General features: G+C 41.5%; 1 protein-coding gene across 3 annotated transcripts in view; it reads right to left on the minus strand.

The window, feature by feature from the left end:
* The window catches only part of ST6GAL2 (ST6 beta-galactoside alpha-2,6-sialyltransferase 2), a 266,985-nt gene that overhangs the window by 58,124 nt on the left and 189,320 nt on the right, over window positions 1-19,541 (minus strand). The window contains exon 1 of one of the 3 annotated variants that reach the window (XM_032787744.2): window positions 9,417-9,489. The exons of the other annotated variants lie outside the window; for them this stretch is intronic. The gene's annotated coding sequence lies outside the window, so the exon portion shown is untranslated. Of the gene's footprint in view, window positions 1-9,416; window positions 9,490-19,541 lie in introns of those variants that run through there. 3 annotated transcript variants of the gene reach the window in all.

The raw sequence follows: 19,541 nt of genomic DNA on the forward strand, positions 1-19,541 counted from the left end.
TTCAGACCGTTTTTAAACTAGCATACCCTTAAATAAGAACTGATCTCTTTCAGAACCTTTATAAAAGGAGTAATTATTACATTTATGTCCAGTTTTTTGTGTGCATGTTTTAAAAACATGGAGAGATTCAATCCTTTAATCCATGCTCAGGCAAAGCTTCCAAGAGAAACAGTCATGGAATGATTTAAAAATCAGGGCTTTTTTTTTTTTTTTTTTAAGAAAACCATCGGATTTAAATGATAATTAAAATAAACTGTAAGCAGCTTGATTAAACTGTGGATTTGAAGTGTTTTTATTATTTTCCTGAAGTAAAAATATACATTGTGGAATGATATATGTGATGGGCCAAACCCTGTAAAGATACTATCATAGGCTGTAGCACTTTGGACCATTGCTGTAGAATATAACAGTACATATTATAAGCATAGATTTCCCATTTACATACTTTGGCCCCAATCCTGCAAGGAGAACCTTGTGGGCAGAGGAGTTTTTTTGCACATGATCCTCCATACAAGATCAGAGCCTTTGTTTACAGCCAGATATTACTGTAAACAACCCAGAAGTTGTTCTTCAAAAGATGTACTAAGGGATAAATCCTCTGCTAAGCTTAGATACACAGACTTAGCACAGGGAAACAAGGGAACCAAAATCATCTTTCAGCATTCGGCACTGCAGCTGCTACTTCAACTTCAGGAACCTCACATCCTCTACGGTCTGAACTCCGAGCTCCCTGGGGCTGGTTGGCTGTTGGATTTGCAAAGTGGAAGATCTACCTGCCCCACTCCTAAAAATCTCCTACATGATGTGGGGCATGTGTCCCCTCACAATGACAGCTCCATAAAATAAGGGAGATATGAACACCTTGCAGGGTCTCCTTGAACCCTTCACAACATCAGAGAGGACCAACAGTGTTTGACACCTGGGATTTTAAGGCCTGATCCAAAGTCCTCTAAAGTTCTTCTGTTTGCGTCAATGGGCTTTGAATTACCAGCAGTCATTTTGTAGCCCTAGCTATAAGATATCTTTATCTGGTTATATTTATAGTGCTTACTATAATAAGGTGCACACTATGCAGGATGTGTTGTGAATCCTACTAGGAAGACAATTACATAGATATGCAATGAACAACATTTATTTCTCATTTACATTTAGATTTATAAAAAAACATTCTTCCACAAAGCACAGGGCAAATATACCCAGTGTAATAGAACACATGTAACTAAATATGAGCACATCTCTTTCCAACTTCCAGAAAGTAAAGAAGGCCATCATCTATTACAGCCTGACCTTGTAAGGTGCACGGCTGCACACCCTCCACTCCCAATAAGTCTGAAGCACCACGCAAGACTGGGCCTCTGGAAAGTTACTGGGCTTTGAAGGGCAGTAAACAAAGGCTCTGTCAGAGCAGCTGCTAGGAGCAAGTCCAAAGTAAAGTAGTCTGATAGCCAAATGCACATTTTTGGCAGTACCTTGTTTCAGTGTCAGTACAATGTCTGGATGTGGATTCTGAATTTCCAGACCCTAAATTCAGAGAAATTATCTGATAACACCTTGTCACTGTTGAACATTTTGAAATATGAACACTTAACTTATTAGCATCCCCCTCCTGATTCACAAGTCAAATGGCCTGGGCCATCCCTAGCCATTCGGGTGCCCTACACAGCTCCCTCACGTATGCTGCATATGCCTAAGGATGGCCATGCAAGTGGCAGAGAAATCACTTTCTCTGAATTTCAGTCGTTTTTTAAATGATGACTTCACACTAATATTTTGTTATGGAGCATAATTCACTAGGCATTACGTATGTTATGTCTGTGTTAGTATCCGTGTTAGCAGCCCTTGTTAGTATGTCTCCTTGTCATCCCTCCATGCCTGAACCAAGACACAAGGCATATTCTTCCTGCTCCCTGAGAGCATACTCACGTAAATTCTTACATGCACTCATGAGAATTAATTTTCAAATACTGGACAATTATAGACATTATAAACCTGACAGTTATTTTCTTCATTCACCAATCCCTTAAATTCCACTCAACACTCAGAGCAATAGTAAACACTGTCAGTGGTAAAGTGGCACCCATCATCCAATGCAGATTATATACTTACAACTAGAATTCGTCAAATGAAGAATCTGAACATAGCTGGCCCATAACATTCTATGCTAGGATACTGAGTAGAGACACTGGCATTGACAGACAAAGCATGTACAGTTTGGCCCAACAAAAGTATTTGACATTAACCATATCTATTCAAGAGTGATAGGCCTATAAGCAAGTTCACAAAGCATTGACATCAAGAATATTTTGTCACATTAGTTAGCTCCAGTACCATAATCAATGTTCACCGACTCTGGTGACATGAAGATTGCTACGGCTAACATAAAGAAACAGAGAGGTGTTCAAAACTTCACAAGAAATCATCTGCACAGTCATTGATGGTGCCACAGTTCCTTGGGTAGTACACTGGTATCATCAAGGACTTTGTGCTCAATGTCAGAGGCTACACTAACCACGAACTAGCAGCAAAGGATGCACACCTTCTCTCTGACAAGTACAACGAATCTACCTCAAAGAATGTCTCAAGTTCTAGCAGAGCTACAGAAGCAAGTAAAGTGCATCAGTTGAGTGCAAAACACAGTTAACTCCACAGAAAGTTGTCTTGATGGTTACTGAAAATAAGAAACACTTCATTTAACATCATTTGTTCAGAACTCATTCAAGACAAGAAGTTTCACCAAAATGATACACACTAAAGCACCAGCTACACATTATAGGTAGAGAAAACACCGCAGGGGAAATAAACCAGGGAGGTACAGTAATCAACATAAAAGACATGGCTACCTTGCCTGAGGAAGCTGGCCATGTCCCTGTATAATAGGGGTTCCCAAACTTGGTTCGTGGCTTGTTCAGGGTAAGCCCCTGGTGGGCCACAAGATGCTTTGTTTACCTGAGCATCTGCAGGCACAGATGCTCGCAGCTCCCAGTGGCTGTGGTTTGCCATTCCCGACCAATGGGAGCTGTGGGAAGCGGTGTGGGTTGGGCCACTGCTTCCTGCAGCTCCCATTGGCTAGGAACAGCATACTGCGGCCACTGGGAGCTGCAAGCAGCTGTACCTGCGGACACTCAGGTAAATAAAGCATCTCATGGCCTGCCAGGGGGCTTATCCTGAACAAGCCACAAACCAAGTTTGGAAACCCCTGTTGTATAATAAATGGTGATGGTTGCAAAAGACGAACCAGTAGGAATATCAGTATTAACACAGGACGCTGATGTATTTGTCTTTAGTCTTGTACAATTACCTTAAACAGGGCCAAAGATCTTTAGTGATTATGGAACCCCCGTTCCAAGAGAGAGCTAAAATTGACATCTGTACTATTGTAGAGCCACACCAGAACATTGTACCAAGACTGTCAGCTGCCCATGCACTCTCAGGCTGTGAAATTGTGCCACCATGTTGGAAGCACAGCAAACATCATAGACAGCAAAAATTGGAAAAGGTACCACATCAACACCAAATTTCAGCTCCTTATCACCAACAACTGAAGCATTTACAAAAATATAAAATGAGCACATTATCAGGCACATGTATGAAAAAGTGCTTTGGGTCCAGATGCACCACCACTTATCTACTGGACCAGTATGGATGGATATGCAGGTTTCTGCTCCCCAGAACTGTACCAGGCAGTATTGTGCTTTCTCCTCCAAATATTCTGAAGTTAATCAAGTGCTCGTTAGAGTGATGCACCTTGTAAGTCTATGAGATGTGGATGTAAGAATGCCAAACTGCCACACATTATATCCTTTGCATGCCAGGTAGATGTGGTGCGTTGCTACGATCTGACAAAATCACCTTTAGCACTTGCAGATGAAAACAGAAATGACAAGTAGTGACCCGGTATTACTCATATTAGGACACACAGCTGTAGTGTGAATAAGCAAATGCACTAGTAATCATTTGCAATGCTTCTGAAATGAAGTATACAGTTAAAAGTATTATTTATTATTAGTTTGTTGAATATTTTTCATATTAGAAAGAGTGGTCACTGTACCAAATGAAAATTGAAATCCGTGCTATACATCAACCCCCCTCCTCATTTTTCATAAGAACAGCCATACTGGGTCAGACCAAAGGTCCGTCTAGCCCAGTGTCCTGTCTTCCGACAGTGGACAGTTCTTATGTTGATATTTCAAAATAGTCAACAATGATAAAGTGACATCAGGCATATTTTTAAAAGGTATGATCTTGAGATACAGAATCCTCAAAAAATATTCTGTGAACCCTAAAACCAGATTGACCAGAGTGGTTTCTGGACTAAAGAGCTCCTCATCAAGATCATCCTGTTATCAGCTTCCCGGCATTTACATCCAAGAACTGTAAGCTCAAGCAATTCGCAACACATATCTGTCTGGATGCATTAAATCTCAGTTTAAATTTATACAAATGATCATCATAATTATGGTAATCTTAATCCTCAAGGCTGATGGCTGTACATTCATGTATTTTAAACAAATCCATTTTTTAAAAATCCAATTAAGCTAAAAAACTGATTTTTCTGAATTAAAAAAAGCAGTTTGTTAAAAACATTATCACTAATATGGATAACAAAAAAACTCACTGGCGTTTCGCATGAGTAAAAGTTTCAGGACCAGATCAAGAATGTAATCTAAGATTGCCCACAAGATTTACAAAAAAATGGTTGCGTATGTTTTTAATGTGATGTCATAATAATTGTCCAGAACACCATTATTCCCCAGTTCTTCAACCACTCATATGTTTACCCTGAAGCACACAAATAGTTCAATTGCGGAGAAACAAAATCCATTGTGGAACAAATGCATGTGTTTAACTTTAAGTACATGCATAAGTGTTTGCAAGACTGGGGCCTTTGATTGTAAACTCTTCAGGGCTCAGATGTATCTTCCTATGTGTCTGTACAGCAGCTAACGTAACTTCCTGTATCTCTGAAAGCTATTTTCAAAATAGTCAACATCTGTGCATGAAATAATCACTAAGGGAAACTCTGATTTATGAACCTGAAATATTTTAAGTTTCTAAACTTTCAGGGGTAAATACATGTAACTTGCTAATTTGGGTAAATCTGTGCCCACATGTTAATAAATATGTGCACCCAATTTTAATGTACCTCAAGATATACAATATGTGATGAAATACAGAATATTGATCTGAGTCAGTACAACCAAGAGAATACATAACTAAAAAGAGCCATCTAATATGAAAGTGTGAAAAACAAGCAGCATGTTTACAGAATAAAGCCATAAGGATGCAAACTTCATGGTAGAATAATGCATGCAGCTGCTCTTAAAGTAAGCATGCTCAGATAAAGAAAATCTGAAAGCAATTATTTTTGCTGGGTACAGTGTACATAGATGACACACATGCCTAAACAAGACAAAAGGTCAGATGGTACCTAATAAACCATTTATAACAGTAATTATAACTGAGCTGTGGCAGTCTAGTACTTTATAATAACTAACAACTATTGTTAGAGGAAAATCTCCTGTTTTAAGTTTCTCTCTTTGTAAATCAACACCACCAGCATTACCAACCCATCTTTTCTAATACACTTTAGGTGCACAAAAAGGGACTGTAGTATTAGAAAACGCTATTTAATGGCTTAATCTTGCAAACCCTTACTGAAGAGAAGCCCCACTGAAGTCCCCAAAAGCCTGATTAAACAAAACAGTATTTGGTTCTGCACTTAAAAAGTGGGAGCAAACTAAGTATTTTGTCTTCTGTATCAAGGCCCCAACTCCTTAGTTCCAAAGTTACTGCAGCACAGGAGAAATCAAGCTTTTTCATAGGGTGGACTGTATCCCAGAAATTGTCTCACTGATCATCTCCACTCCATTTGTATTCTGGTGAACACCCTCCCCTTCAATTTGTAAAAACCCAACAGAAACAACATCAATTGCTTACACTGACAACTAATATTAAAAAAATCGTACATGTTTAGCTTCTCTTAATGCCATTAACAACTAACCCAAGGAAAAGGAGCCAGCAACACACACCAACTAGCTCTACATAAACCACCAGCACGTACTCTGTAAACCCTCAGTGGTCTCCAAATCAGTTTGAAAATTGCTGCTGTAGCAGAGCAGTGTGTTCCTACTGAGAGTTTTACATACAATTCTGGACTGGACAAGCAGATATTCCAGCACCTTGTGCTAATATACCCGGGTGAAAATCCAGAGTACTCCAGTACCGTAAATCTTCAATAACTCCACCATGACCTAATTTAGCATGATCAATCTGGTCCTTTGTTTTATTTACCACAGCTCTTGCCAAATTGAATTAAAGTATCAGATTCCATGAAAAAAAATTAAGACAATGTAAGTTTTGCATGAGAGAGCACTCAAAATCAGGAAATGGATATGCAAATTTTTTTAATGCAAAACCTTAACTCTGCCCCCAAATGCAGTGATATTGTATTGTATAATATAAGAAATCATGTAAACCCTCCTGTGACACACATGCCTAAGTCACAGATTTAGGGTTGGTGTGTAACTTTCACTTTGGCATTTCCTTACTTGAGCACTTAAATGGACAATCCTAACATCCTCTTAAGATCATTTTAAAATGGAATATCCTAATTGTGTGGTTTTCTAGTTTTTCTTTAACACAGGGGAAAGCAAAAACATAAGGAAATGGCACTTCACAAGTCAGCCGTCCTGCTGTCTTCCAGTAGTTTGTGTAAACTCCAAATCTGGAATTATCTGTCCAGGGATTCCTGGATAACCCTTGTCTGTGCACAGGTGGGGCCACTTGACAAAATATCTTCTATTACCAACATCAGGAGCTGCACAGATCCTAAAGTAAATCACAGTAGGCTTCCTTCTAAAAACCGTGCGAAGTGCAGAGCAGTCCTCACTTAAGTCCCTATCTTATACTGTACAAGCCACAGGCAACTGCCATGCCTACATAGAGCCTCTTTGACTTGAATGGCTTCTGCCTGGATACTGTAGCCAACCCACTCAAACTGCAGAATCAGGGCTTAATTCCTTGCTCATTTAAAGGTGCAAGGGACTTATCCCAGGCACAACTTTAGTATGCTTCTCAGTACATAATTAAGTTAGCCAGTCATACATGAACAACATAGACTTATTTAGCTATACAATTTACAATCTTGGTTAAAAAAAAGTGCAAAACATACTGCACATGCCCAGCCTATGATTTTTCAGTCAAATCAAATAAAATTCACCAGAAAACTCAAAAACACCTCTCTTTCTTGGTCTATTTCCAAGTCAAATTCCAAATCACAGCCATTCAGAGTAAAGCCTTATTTTAAACAAAAATTGCACAAACTTTATTTTTAAGTAGGAAAATGCGCCCTCCCCACATTATCAAAACCAACTGAGTTATTTTTGCTCAAGCTTTCAAAAATAAATAATCTTCAGGCAGAGAACAAGCCTAGAAAATTTCATCCCAAAAGATGAAAACTCAAAAGTTTTGAGAGACTAAAAACAGAAGGTTAGAATAAAAACTATTATGCAACCTCGACTATAATGATTGCTGCAGGCTCTACTATAACATCACTTATTATTTAACATTTTTACATGCAAAAACAAATTAATCTTAATATTCCATAAGTAGGGCCCTACCAAATTCACAGTCCATTTTGGTCAAGTTCACGGTCACAAGATTTTAAAAATCACAAATTTAATGATTTCAGATATTTAAATCTGATTATTTCATGGTGCTGTAACTGTAGGGGTCTTGAAGCAAAGGGGAATTGTGATGGAGTTGCAAGGTTATGGGGGGGTGGGAGTTCCAGTATTGCCACCCTTACTTGTGCATTCCTCCTGGCAGTGGTGCTGCATTCTGAGCTGGGCAGCTGGAGGCCAGGAGTACAGCTCTGAAGGCAGTGCCACTGCCAGAAGCAGCAAAAATGTAAGGATGGCACAGTATAGTATTGCTACTCTTACTTCTGCGCTGCTGCCTTCAGAGCTGAGCCCTTGGCCAGCAGCTGCCACTCTCTGGCCACCCAGCTCTGAAGGCAGCAGCAGAGAAGCAAGGGTGGCATGGTATGATATGGTATTGCCTACCTTACTTTACACTGCTGCTGTCGGGACATTGCCTTCAGGGCTGGGTGCCTGGCCAGCAGATGCTACACTCCAGCCACCCAGCTCTGAAGCAGTGCAAAAGGAAGGGTGGCAATACTATGACTCCCCTACAATAACCTTGCAACCCCTCCCCCGGCAACTGAATTTTGGGTCAGGACCCCAGTTTGTGAAATGCTGGTCTCCTCCGTGAAATCTGTATAGCATAGGGTAAAAGCACACAAAGGACCAGATGCATTTTTCACTTCTGTGAATTTGGTAGGGCCCTATCCATAACTGATTACTGCTATGAATGATTTATTTAATCAATTCAAAATATTTTTCTAATATTCACTGACACAAATTATGATTAAAATAACTGTAAAAATAGAATATCACTGAAGCTAAAATATCTGATAAAAATATAGATATTCGACAGAAAGGACCAAAGTTGCATACTAAAGGTACATTGATAATCAATATTTTCAGGGGGGAAAGATACTTCTTACAATATAAAACAGTTGCATAACTATTCCAAGTTCAACCTGAGAAAACAAAGAGGGAGTTAGTAAAAAAGCCTTGGAAAGCAATATCACAAAAAGGTCTCATTTGAATTCCTGGAAAGCACCGCTTCTCTAAATATATCTATTCAGCTCTCTGAACAGGCAAGTCCTGCTAAAGCACACACACACACACACACAGCCTACTGTAACCCTGCCTGAGACTGAGCTATGCCACCGAGAATCCATACGGCTTCACGTACATCTTTCCCACCCTGTAAATGGTGGAAAGCAGAAAACCGCCCCACAAAAAGTAAATTTTGCGAGTGTGTGTGTGTGTTTACAGCCCAATCATGGACTTTTTCTCAGATATTTATATTCGCGATCGCTACCGGGGAGGATCAATGTCGAAGCCTTCAACCCCGGAGCGCTTTGCTCTATCAGCCAACAAGCACGGCAAGGGGGGGAACAGAAACCGCGGCGCTTCTCTGGCCCGTAACATACTTCGATCCCCTTCAGCGCCCGGCCACACCAGTCCGCGTGCGCGCCGCGGGCATCCCGCGGCTGGCCTGAGCGCCGCCGCGGCTAAACCAAGCCAGCCGCGCGCTGCGGAAAAGCGGCGCGGGGTCCCTCCGACCTTCGCGCCTAGCCCCGGCGGCGCAGCCCGTGCTAGGGAAGCCTCAGCATCGCTCCGCTGGGCGCTGCCGGCGCGTCCCTTCCTTGCCACCTGGCGCAGCCCCCCGGGCTCACCCACAGCCAGCCGCCTCCCCGGGAGCCAGTGACGCGTGCGCCCCGCTCCCGCCCGGCGGGGAATGCTGCTATTGTCTGTCCCCGCCTCGCCCATCGCTGCCCCCATTACCTAGCAGGAGCAAGGCTAAGAGAGCCGCGGGGAGCTGGGGCGCGGCGGGGGCTGCACGGCGGCTACCCGCCTGGCTGGAAGCGCAGCTCGGTGCTGCGGGGCGGACATGCTGAGGCTGCTGCTCCTGTGCCGCCGCCGGGTTGGGAGCTGGAGCTACCGCTGCCGCCGCCGCCGGCTCCGCGTCCGGCACTGAGAGGGAGGGAGGCAGCGCGCGAGTTGCGGGCAGCAGCAGGCTCGGCGCTCCCCGGCTCATTGTTCGGGGAAGGGCCGGGGCGGGGTCACTGCTGCCTGCCTGGGGGCGCGGTGCCCCGCCTCGGGCTCAGGCGGAACCACGCCGCTGGGTGCCCGGGGGACGCCCGCCCACCGGCCGCACTGGCTGTGGCCGGCTGGGGCCCCGCGTGTCCGAGGGTGGGTGCGGCTCGGGGCGCTGCCGGGCTGGGAGCCCTGAGCCTCAGGCATCTCCCGCACCCCCCACCCCCGGCCCGCGCGGGGCCTCCGGGCGCTCAGCCACGCCGCCTCCTCTAGAGACAGGAACGACTTGGCGCTGGCGCTTTAGCCCGGCCGCGGAGAACCGCTGTGGATCATCGCTGGGCGAATCAACCAAAACACGTGCGCCTGGAGAGAGTTTGCGGGGTGAAGCTGGGACCGGGAGCATTGAAACCCCGGCTCGAGCCTGCAGTTTCTAACAACGGCGAACTTGCTGGAGGGTCACCGCCAATGGCAACCCGTGTCTGCAAAGCCTGCTGCCTGCAGACAGCGCAGCTTGCCATGCAGGAGGTGACCTTCGGGCATCCGCAGCAGGTCAGCGTGCTACGCTGCCTTTTAGTTACTGCCCTGTGGCTCGTACTGCAGTACATGCCCTCAGTTGTGCCCTCTAGCTGCCTCAGAGCAGCAGTTTTGGAGGCTACATGAGAATGATAAAGCATCTTGCAAAGTAAAAGCAGCGGGTTAGGGGAAGAGGGGACGTATTTTTCCCCATACAAGACAGTTTTAGGTACAATTTAGTTTGATTTCTGGCGGACGCAAACCCCAGAAAGGCGGCTGATGTGACAGTTCCACCACCCACATAGAAAGTAAGGCAGGCAGGTGTCATAAACAGATAGCTAAGGGTTAATGTTTCTTTTACCTGTAAAGGGTTAACAAAGGGAACCAAACACCTGACCAGAGGACCAATCAGGAAACCAGATTTTTAAAAAGTGAGGGAGGGAACTTCTGGGTGTGTTTTATCTTTGTTCTGCCTGTTTGTTTTCTCTCAGCTATGAGGGAAGAGCTTTTTTTCCCCCTATCTCCAAGCTCTTTCTACCCTTCTGTTCCCAAGTTGTGAGTACAAAAGGAAAAGCAATAGGTTTTATGTATTTGGTATTTACATGTGTGGAGTTGCTGACTGTTTAAATTGGATATCTTTTGAATAAGGCTGATTATCATATTTTCTTTTAAGCAATAGCCTTGTATTATGTCATCTTGATGCAGTGATCATGTCTTGTGTTTTTCTTTCTTTTTATATAAAGCTTCTTTTTAAACTTGTTGGATTCTTTTCCTAATTAAGGCAAGGGGCTAGAATCTCTGTGCAGGAATACTGTCTCTCTCAGGGAAAGACTGGGAGGGGGGAGAGAAGGAGCGGGGATGGTAAATCGTCCTCTCTGTTTTGTTTTTCAAGGATTGAAGCAGGGAAATCTCCTAGTATCCCCAGGGTGGAAAATCTGGAGGAAGAAAAGAGCAGGAAGGAAGTGGGTTATTTCCCTTTTGTTGGAGGCTCAGGCCATCTGAGTCTTGGGGGTCCCCCAGGGAAAGGTTTGGGGAGACCAGAGAGTTTATCAGGTACTCAGAATCCTGATTGGTGGCAGCGAGATAAGATCCAAGCTGGTAATGGAGGTTCATGCTAAGCACCCAGATTTTGGACGCTAAGGTCCAGATTTGGGAGAGAGAGGCTTATTACAGCAGGAGGTATTGAAAAAGGTTGGGCTTTTAAGATAACACTCCATTCATTAGGAAACGTTTTAAGCTTGTAAAGACTTAGTTGAAGTTATTATCTACATGTCTACAAATTGTGTATAAAGGACTCAAAAACAATACAATGAAACCTGTAAGAGCCCCAGGAAAGGAAATTAAAAATAAAAGTTAAAAAGGAATTACTGTAAATACGCCTTTGTACCGCTGCATTTTTAAGTAACCAACCCACACTGGTTGTTTCCTGCTGGATTCTCAGTTAGCTCCCACAAGCAGATGAATGAAAATTATTTGCTACCTAATCCTTGCTAGGCAAGTATTTGGATAGCCATTGATTTTATTATTTTAGGGCTAGAGTTTGCTATCGTTACTCAGATTTAATAGTAGTTTACCACAGACAGGTGGGTTCTTTGATCACACTTTTTATTTGAATTGAACTATTCACCTGCTTAAAGTTAAGCATCTACATAAGCCTTTGCAAAACTAGGGTTTTATTGTGTCTGTATCTCTTATATCTAAAATATTCAAAACAAAGTTTATGAAAGAAAATCTTTCTTAACTGTTCAAGAAAAGTTAATCAAAACAATGGGTATTAAAGTTAAATAGGAGACATGCTAAAACAAATTAAAATATAGCATGTTAGAACCATACAAATAAAACAGAGGTGTTAAAGACAAAACAGGATCAAGAAGCAGAGGGTTAAAAATAAAAAAACCTAACTGTTGAAACAACCCTCCATATGCAAAGCAAATATTAATGATCATAAATCTTTAAGCACTTTATCCACTTAGCCTATTTACTGTATTTGACTGAAGAAAGAGGAAGTTTGTGAAGGATACATCTGATTAAGCAAACAAAATAACCTTTTTCTTCAAAAGCAGCAGAGAATCCTGTGGCACCTTATAGACTAACAGACTACCTGCATCTGACGAAGTGGGTATTCACCCACGAAAGCTCACGCTCCAAAACGTCTGTTAGTCTATAAGGTGCCACAGGATTCTCTGCTGCTTTTACAGATCCAGACTAACACGGCTACCCCTCTGATACTTTTTCTTCAAGTTAGGACACTATGAAGTCAGGCTTTGGAAAAGAAGTTACTTTATCTGAACTAAAGTAGTAACTTGTAGATATAGACATGAAATGTGACATAAATAGTTTGACACTCCTTGTGCATCACAGAAGACCATAACAGCAAAAGCAGCCTTAATAAAAGTGTTCTCACCAGAGATGTACTTCAGGGTTTGGCAACTGCTGGGTAATCATTCTAAGGATTTGTTGCTGCCTGAAAGTTATTCCCATAGTCATTCAAAAATCTAAAATTTGAACTTAGTGCCAATTTTATTTATATATGCTTTGCCTACCAAGTAACTTTTTCCCCCCCAGATTTGTTGTATCATGTTACAAAGATACCTGCTGGCTGGAACAATTCATCATAAGCATGTGTCATACAGTACAAGATATATATTCCTAACCCAATTTTCTTTTTTTAAAGTAGGAATTTGATTATATAGAAATGCAGCTTCTGATATGTATATCACAGTTCTAAAATGTGCTATTCTTTATAGTCATTCCACTTTTACTATTCCAAGTTAAAATTAATTTCAATTTAGAAGCAGAACAAATGAATAGTATGAGTTAGGTAATATTATGAAAAAGCTGGTAGCACAAGGATATTCTACATGTGATATTAGGACAGCACCTCATCTGGAAATTTTTCTCCCTATCAGAAGAATTCAACAGTAGGGAGTTAAACTGTTTGAGCACAAGTCTCATAGGTAGATTCTACTGATATTAAAGCCCATCTAAATGTAAAATTTATCTCTTGGAAGGCAGTTGGAGGTTGTCTGCAGACAGATAAGGTTTGCTTTTGCCTCTAGCTTTGGGTGCATTTTGCTTTTGGCTCAGCCAATGAACTCTGAAGAACAAAGATCCGTATAGCCCACGGTTCCTACCACTGGCCTGATTCAGATTTCACTTATATTAGTGTAAATAAAGAACAACTCAGTGGAGTTACATTGGAGTAAAGACTGTATGAGATTATTATTATCAGCCCCCCTGTGATTTCAAAACACCTGGAGAAAAGGTTTGAAGTTCAGAGGACAGTAATCGCTGGAAAGTCCAGCTTTTCTAAAGGTGCAAGAATCTACATGCAAGTACCCAAGTATGGGTGAGCGTTTCTTTTATATATAGTTAGCATTAGGATAAAGTTTCAGATACTATATACACACGGATATGGTTTCTGCTTTTCTGAGTTTAAATATTGGTATAAGTGCATCTATTATTTTGTTGCTGAATTAGTGGCACATATATAAAGGGAATAAATAACCTAATTTAGCCTGATCTTGAGACCCAGACCCTTAAAGTTATAACAGATCAGTGTAGTGATCATCTAAATCTACAACATATAGTTTAGAACCAAAGCCGTGTTACAAATCAATTAATAACTCCCAGGACATGTCCATAACAAATGTAATGGGTGAAATCCTGGCCCCATTGAAGTCAAAGAGGTTTTGCCATTGACTTTAGTAGGGCCAGGATTTCACCCAAAAGAACCTATTAGAATTAGTCTAGCTTTGAACATAAAGAGCTAAATTATGGCTGTCCCAATATGTAGGGGGGGTGGAGGGGATGTGTAGGGAGCTCTTACCTCCTCACCTTTGCATGTTTTGTGAGCACCCCAGGCACTACTACTGCTACCAATAATGCTTACCACCCCATAGGAACACATTCGAGTGGATTAGACCCCACTCCTCTGCAAACCGGCAAGCATATAAGGCTACAGTGAGGAAAGTGTATGACACACCTCTTTGTCATATAGGTATAATGTACACCTCTATGACCTGGTAAGCATGCTCCCTCCGGCACCTCTGGAGGCAGCGTACCTGCTGCTTCTCTTCAAAAGCACTGTTTCCGGCTACTTTGTCTCCTTCAGTGTGCTTCTTCCCCGTTCCCCCTTTAATGCAGCCAAAAGAAAACCTGAAGACTTTATATATTGTGTTCCTGACAAATGCTGAACCAGGTTTTGTTTTTAATTGTGAAGTGGATTTTTAATAAAGTTACTGTAGTTGACTTCCTGGTGCCTCAAAAGTGTGTTGGGTTTACAGTTGTTTGCATTTGTATGTGGATTTAGGAACTGAGCCAACAAGGAATTAATATCCTGCCTTCAGTAGAGGTTGTGGTACAATTTTCTTTTTTCATATCTTCTAGAAGATGATCAGTGGAATAGCTTTATCTCTAAGGGAAGCTATTTCTCTGCCCTTCAAAAGCACCATGATGAAATACTCAGTAGCAGAATGATAGGGTAGAATTCAAGAATTTAGGTAACTCAGGTTGGAATCTAGTAACTACAGCATCCTGGCTCAAAGGAATTGGGGGGAGGGAGGGGGAGGCAGGAAGGATGCAGTGCTTACCAAATTAGCAGGTTGTTGCTAAAATACGCCTGGTATTTTGTTAAAAATCCCTTTCAAATATATGTATCTGAAAAACAATCTAATCATGGGCCAGATTCAAATACACACTGAAACTCATTCAGCATGAACAAGAGTAAGTGCTATTCACTATCAGTAAGTCTTATAATAAATCTGTCGTAAAATGTAAGCTTCGCCACTCTAGATGTGGGCTCAGGATACACTGTGACTCAGAGACACATTTCTGAGCCATAATTTCTTTCCTGCTTCTTCCTTGCTCTTGAAGGGCCATATTTTACAGCAGGCCTATCCCAGTAGTAAATTCCTAACCCTCTGGCTTAGCTGTATCTGCCAGCAAGTAGAGTCAAGGCTGTACTCCCCACCCCTGCCAATACCTGTTTCAAGGAGGAAGTAGGTATTTAGCCTCACCTACTGCTTCGTGTGCATACCCAACTTTTCTGCATAGGAGTGTAAGGGGTTTCTTGCTCTCTTGCATTGGCATGTAGCACAAGTCACAATCTTGTACTGAGACTTCTTCCAGTAGGAGAATAGGACTAAGAAGAAATTTTTAAAAATTGAAAAACACCCTATTAAAAACTTTGTACTAATTGTCATATCTTCAGATGGCCAGTAAGCCATCATGTGCCTGCAACAAACAGACTTTATACAAGGTAAAAGAAGGAATCAACAAAGTGGAGAAGATTTCAGCATGAGCACAGTAGGAGACTGTATTAGTTTGCTCCAAGCTCAGTCTCCATCCTCAGCTGATCGCTGTCTGATCAGTTTTTCACAATAGCACTGGGAGATAGTTCTAGAATTTAGGCAAAATCACACAGATAGTCATCAGGTGGATAAGGACACAGACTCCATGCTAATAAAATTGCAATTTCTTTTCAAGAAAGAGATGATTAGCATCCGAAAAATGTGCAGTAAAAACTTTTTACAATTGCTAACTTTGAGGAACCCAACCAAAGGTCTCTTAGCATTTTCCACTGAAGCTGTAGAGGCCTGATCCTAGAAACTGCTACATTTTAAAAATTTATTAGTAGCTGTACCACTTGATAGGCACTCTGCTTCTGCAGTTCCCATTGACTTCAATAGAAGTTGAGGTGCTACACATAAGGCAGCATTTATATGCTGCTTTGTGACTTATGTAGGCGTTATTGATGAGCCGCAATGGGTCATTTCTTCTGTTGCAAAGGTTAACTGAAAATCATTTTTCATATAACAGGTTTCTGAAGAAAAAAAAGCCATATCTGCTGACTCATCAAGAAATGAGAATGAAAAGATGATTGGATTTGGAATGACAGTTTTCACAAAATAAAGTAGCGTGCATAATTCAGAATGGGAAATGCATCTGTGCTGATGAGGCACACTAACACAGAAATGTATGCATTTTCATACATTCACTTTTAGGATAACAGGCTAATCTTTTAGAACCTCTCACATTTTGGGGTCCCATCCAGACCAGTGAGTGGTTGTATCACTGCCTGCCCTGTTACCCTGGCTGTCTTAAACACACTTCTTTTGTGGCTCACAACCTGGACACCAACAGTCAGCAGACAAGCATGCAGTTCCCTGAGTGTGTTTGTGCTGTAGAGCCCTGGTTCTGTGATCTGACCCCAGCAGCCTGCCTGCAATACAAAACCCCACCCTGGTCTCCACCAGCCTTGGTTACTATTTGTAGGGTGACCCTAACACACAACCAAGTCCCAAATTTCTCCATAACCATCTGCCTTGAAGTGTTCAGACATCTCTTGGACAACTCAGAGCAATAAGGCAGCTGCTTGTGCCTCTAAATAGAGAAAAGCACAGCTTATAGCTTTGAGTTAACAATCACTTTGATTCAAACACAGCACTGTGTTGCTTTAGATTAAAAGTAAAACAAGATGAACTCACTTAAAACCTCTCTTTTTGTTAAAATAGAAGGGATAAAGACAAAATTATTACAAGCAAATAAAAATAAAATGCACTTTCTAGTCACTAAGACTTAACAAGCTACAGTCTTGGTTTAAGGTAGATTTCTTACTAAACTTTCTTCTTTGCAGCCATGGCTGCCTTTCTCTCAGGCAAGTCCTTCCACAGAACTAAAGGTATTGGTTTCCCTTGTCTTCCTAGGTGAAAAATCTTTACATAAGCAGGTTTCTCATTGATACTCAGTTCCCAGAGATTTCAGGTCTCTTAACTGAAGGACCCATCTTTCTCAGCTTGCAAGAGCTCTGGCCCTGTATGTCTGCCCAACAATGGATGCCAAAATGGCTGCTTCCGTCACTCACTGTTTTGTCTCCACACTCCTGCAGTTCTTCACTTCCTGTGGACTTCCCATTCCCCTGCTGATTCATATATAATTGGGGTTTCCATTGTTTTTGGTCACACCTTGCTTAATTTCATTGGAGACAGGTAGATAGCTGCCTTCCCTCCTATCCAGGATAAAACTTTTTCCTCCCTGTGCTTGGTCATAGACTTTAAAACTATATTAATGAGTATCCATAATTCCTCATATAGTGTTAATACACATATTTATGACAATATTAATCACCAGTCTGTCATTAGCTTTCATAAATGACCTTACTTGATACACTTTTATAATACAATAATATTGTATACAATCAAGTATCAGAGGGGTAGCCGTGTTAGTCTGGATCTGTAAAAGCAGCAGAGAATCCTGTGGCACCTTATAGACTAACAGACGTTTTGGAGCGTGAGCTTTCGTGGGTGAATACCCACTTCGCCAGATGCAGGACTGCGTCTGGCGAAGTGGGTATTCACCCACGAAAGCTCACGCTCCAAAACGTCTGTTAGTCTATAAGGTGCCACAGGATTCTCTGCAGTGTATACAATCAGTTGATTCAATTACTTATTATTTGAGGTTCAGACCCCCACAAGAGTTTTTCCCATGAGTAGAACTGTCATTTAGTTACTCACATACATATCATTGTAGCTGAAGTGGGAAGGTTAGATTTAATGTCCAAAATAACCCCATCAGGATTTAGCCTAAAAGAAAACTATTAGTTTTCATTAGCACAGCAGTCTGGACAGTCACATTATAACAAAACATTTCTCAACATGCATGCACTGCAAAATGTTAAGACAAATAATGAAATATGAATATTATTGTACATACATTACATTAATCCTCCCTGTGCCAATGTTGGTGCACAGGGCAGAAACTAGTCCCTTCCATTCTTCTCTGGCATTTGCTGCTGCTTCCATCTGCTCTATTTTGTTGAGATTGACTGTTCTGCCCTCCCTGCTAAGGGTTCTTCTTCAGGTTTCTCTTGAGTGCCCGCATTTCCTCACACCATTTGGTTTCCACTTGACAACTTCATGTGCGTGTCTGTGTGTTGGCATCTGGCGTACTTGCTCCAAATATGTTCAGCGCTTCCTTTTGCTTCTGAGGTGAAAGTTCTTCTGAGGCTAAACCAGGAAAGAAATTTTTCTAGTCTCTTTTATTTTGGGTCCTCATATTGCTGGAGTCACAAAAGCTACCACAAAACTTTATTCTGTAACATTTAGAGTTAAATAAGTTTTATATATATAAATAATTGTTAGTTAAATAGTACATTATAATCAGACGGGGGAAAATAAGTATAGACTAGGGAGGAAAGATATGTTTTGAAATGCTTTAAGAGGGCTGCTACCAGGCATAGGAACAGAAGAGACATTTTTAATCAAAGTCTTTATTTTCTACTATATTTCACAGTGCAAAGTTAGTACATACTAAACAGCATTTCTCACTGAGTGGCAAAATTCACCTCTCTCCTAAATAAAGCTTACATAAGTTGGTTTTGTTCAAGGAACAAAGAGGCAAGTTCTGCTCTTAGTTATACCCTGGCAGACCCTTGCAGTACAATACAAGCGAGGGCAAAATTTGTCCTTATATCAGGAAAGAGATGGAATTCACACACAGAGCATCCGCAGAGAATGCAGGAAATGTCTATTATTTTTATGAAAATTAGGCATGACTCGGTTTACCCACTCACTTTTATATTAATACCTACTGGTCTCAAGGGTCACTTTCCAGAGACATTAATTGATAACAGGAAAATAAACAATGAATGGACTGGGTGTGGGTCACATAGATGCGCTAGTTTGAACGAACTGTCAAGAACCATCAGCGTGTTTCTAGAGCTACCTATGAGATACAATGGAGACCAATGACTGCTGGCCAAGGGGAGTATGGATGAGTGACTGCCTCTCTGATTACAAGACTTCCAGGGTCAAGTGGTGAGTAAGGGGAGTGTTGTAAGAATGACTGTCAATCACACAATCTTTTTGTAAAGTAATAGACAAAAGCTTGTTATTACCTGTAGTAAACTTGTCTCAATATTAGTATAAGTATTACAGTAATATGTAGAGGCACCAATCAGGACTCAGCCCCTACTGTGCTAGTTGCTGTACAGATAAAGAGTAGAAGACAGCCTTGAAACATATACAGACTAAGACTAGGTACAACAACCGGACGTAACAAACATATGGAAGGAACTGTGGAGGGAGGAAGACAGTAATAAGGAGATATGTTTATATGGCCAGCTATAAGAGCAAGTTGGTCAATTTGCTTTTTAGAAGTTGCAAGATAAAAATACACAAAATGTAATGTAAAACTCAATTGTAACAGCCATTATCTATCTAGCCATTAGCACTTGGTGGTTTCCCATAGGTATGACAATAGAAGTGGGTCTTGTGGGAGGATTAGAAGGACAGGGTCTCAGCTGCACTGATTAGTTCAGGGAGGGTTTCCATGTATAAAAAAGCATAAAGGTCCTTGGAG

This window comes from Chelonoidis abingdonii, chromosome 1 (assembly GCF_003597395.2).
Source record: "Chelonoidis abingdonii isolate Lonesome George chromosome 1, CheloAbing_2.0, whole genome shotgun sequence".
NCBI classification, from domain to species: Eukaryota; Metazoa; Chordata; order Testudines; family Testudinidae; genus Chelonoidis; species Chelonoidis abingdonii.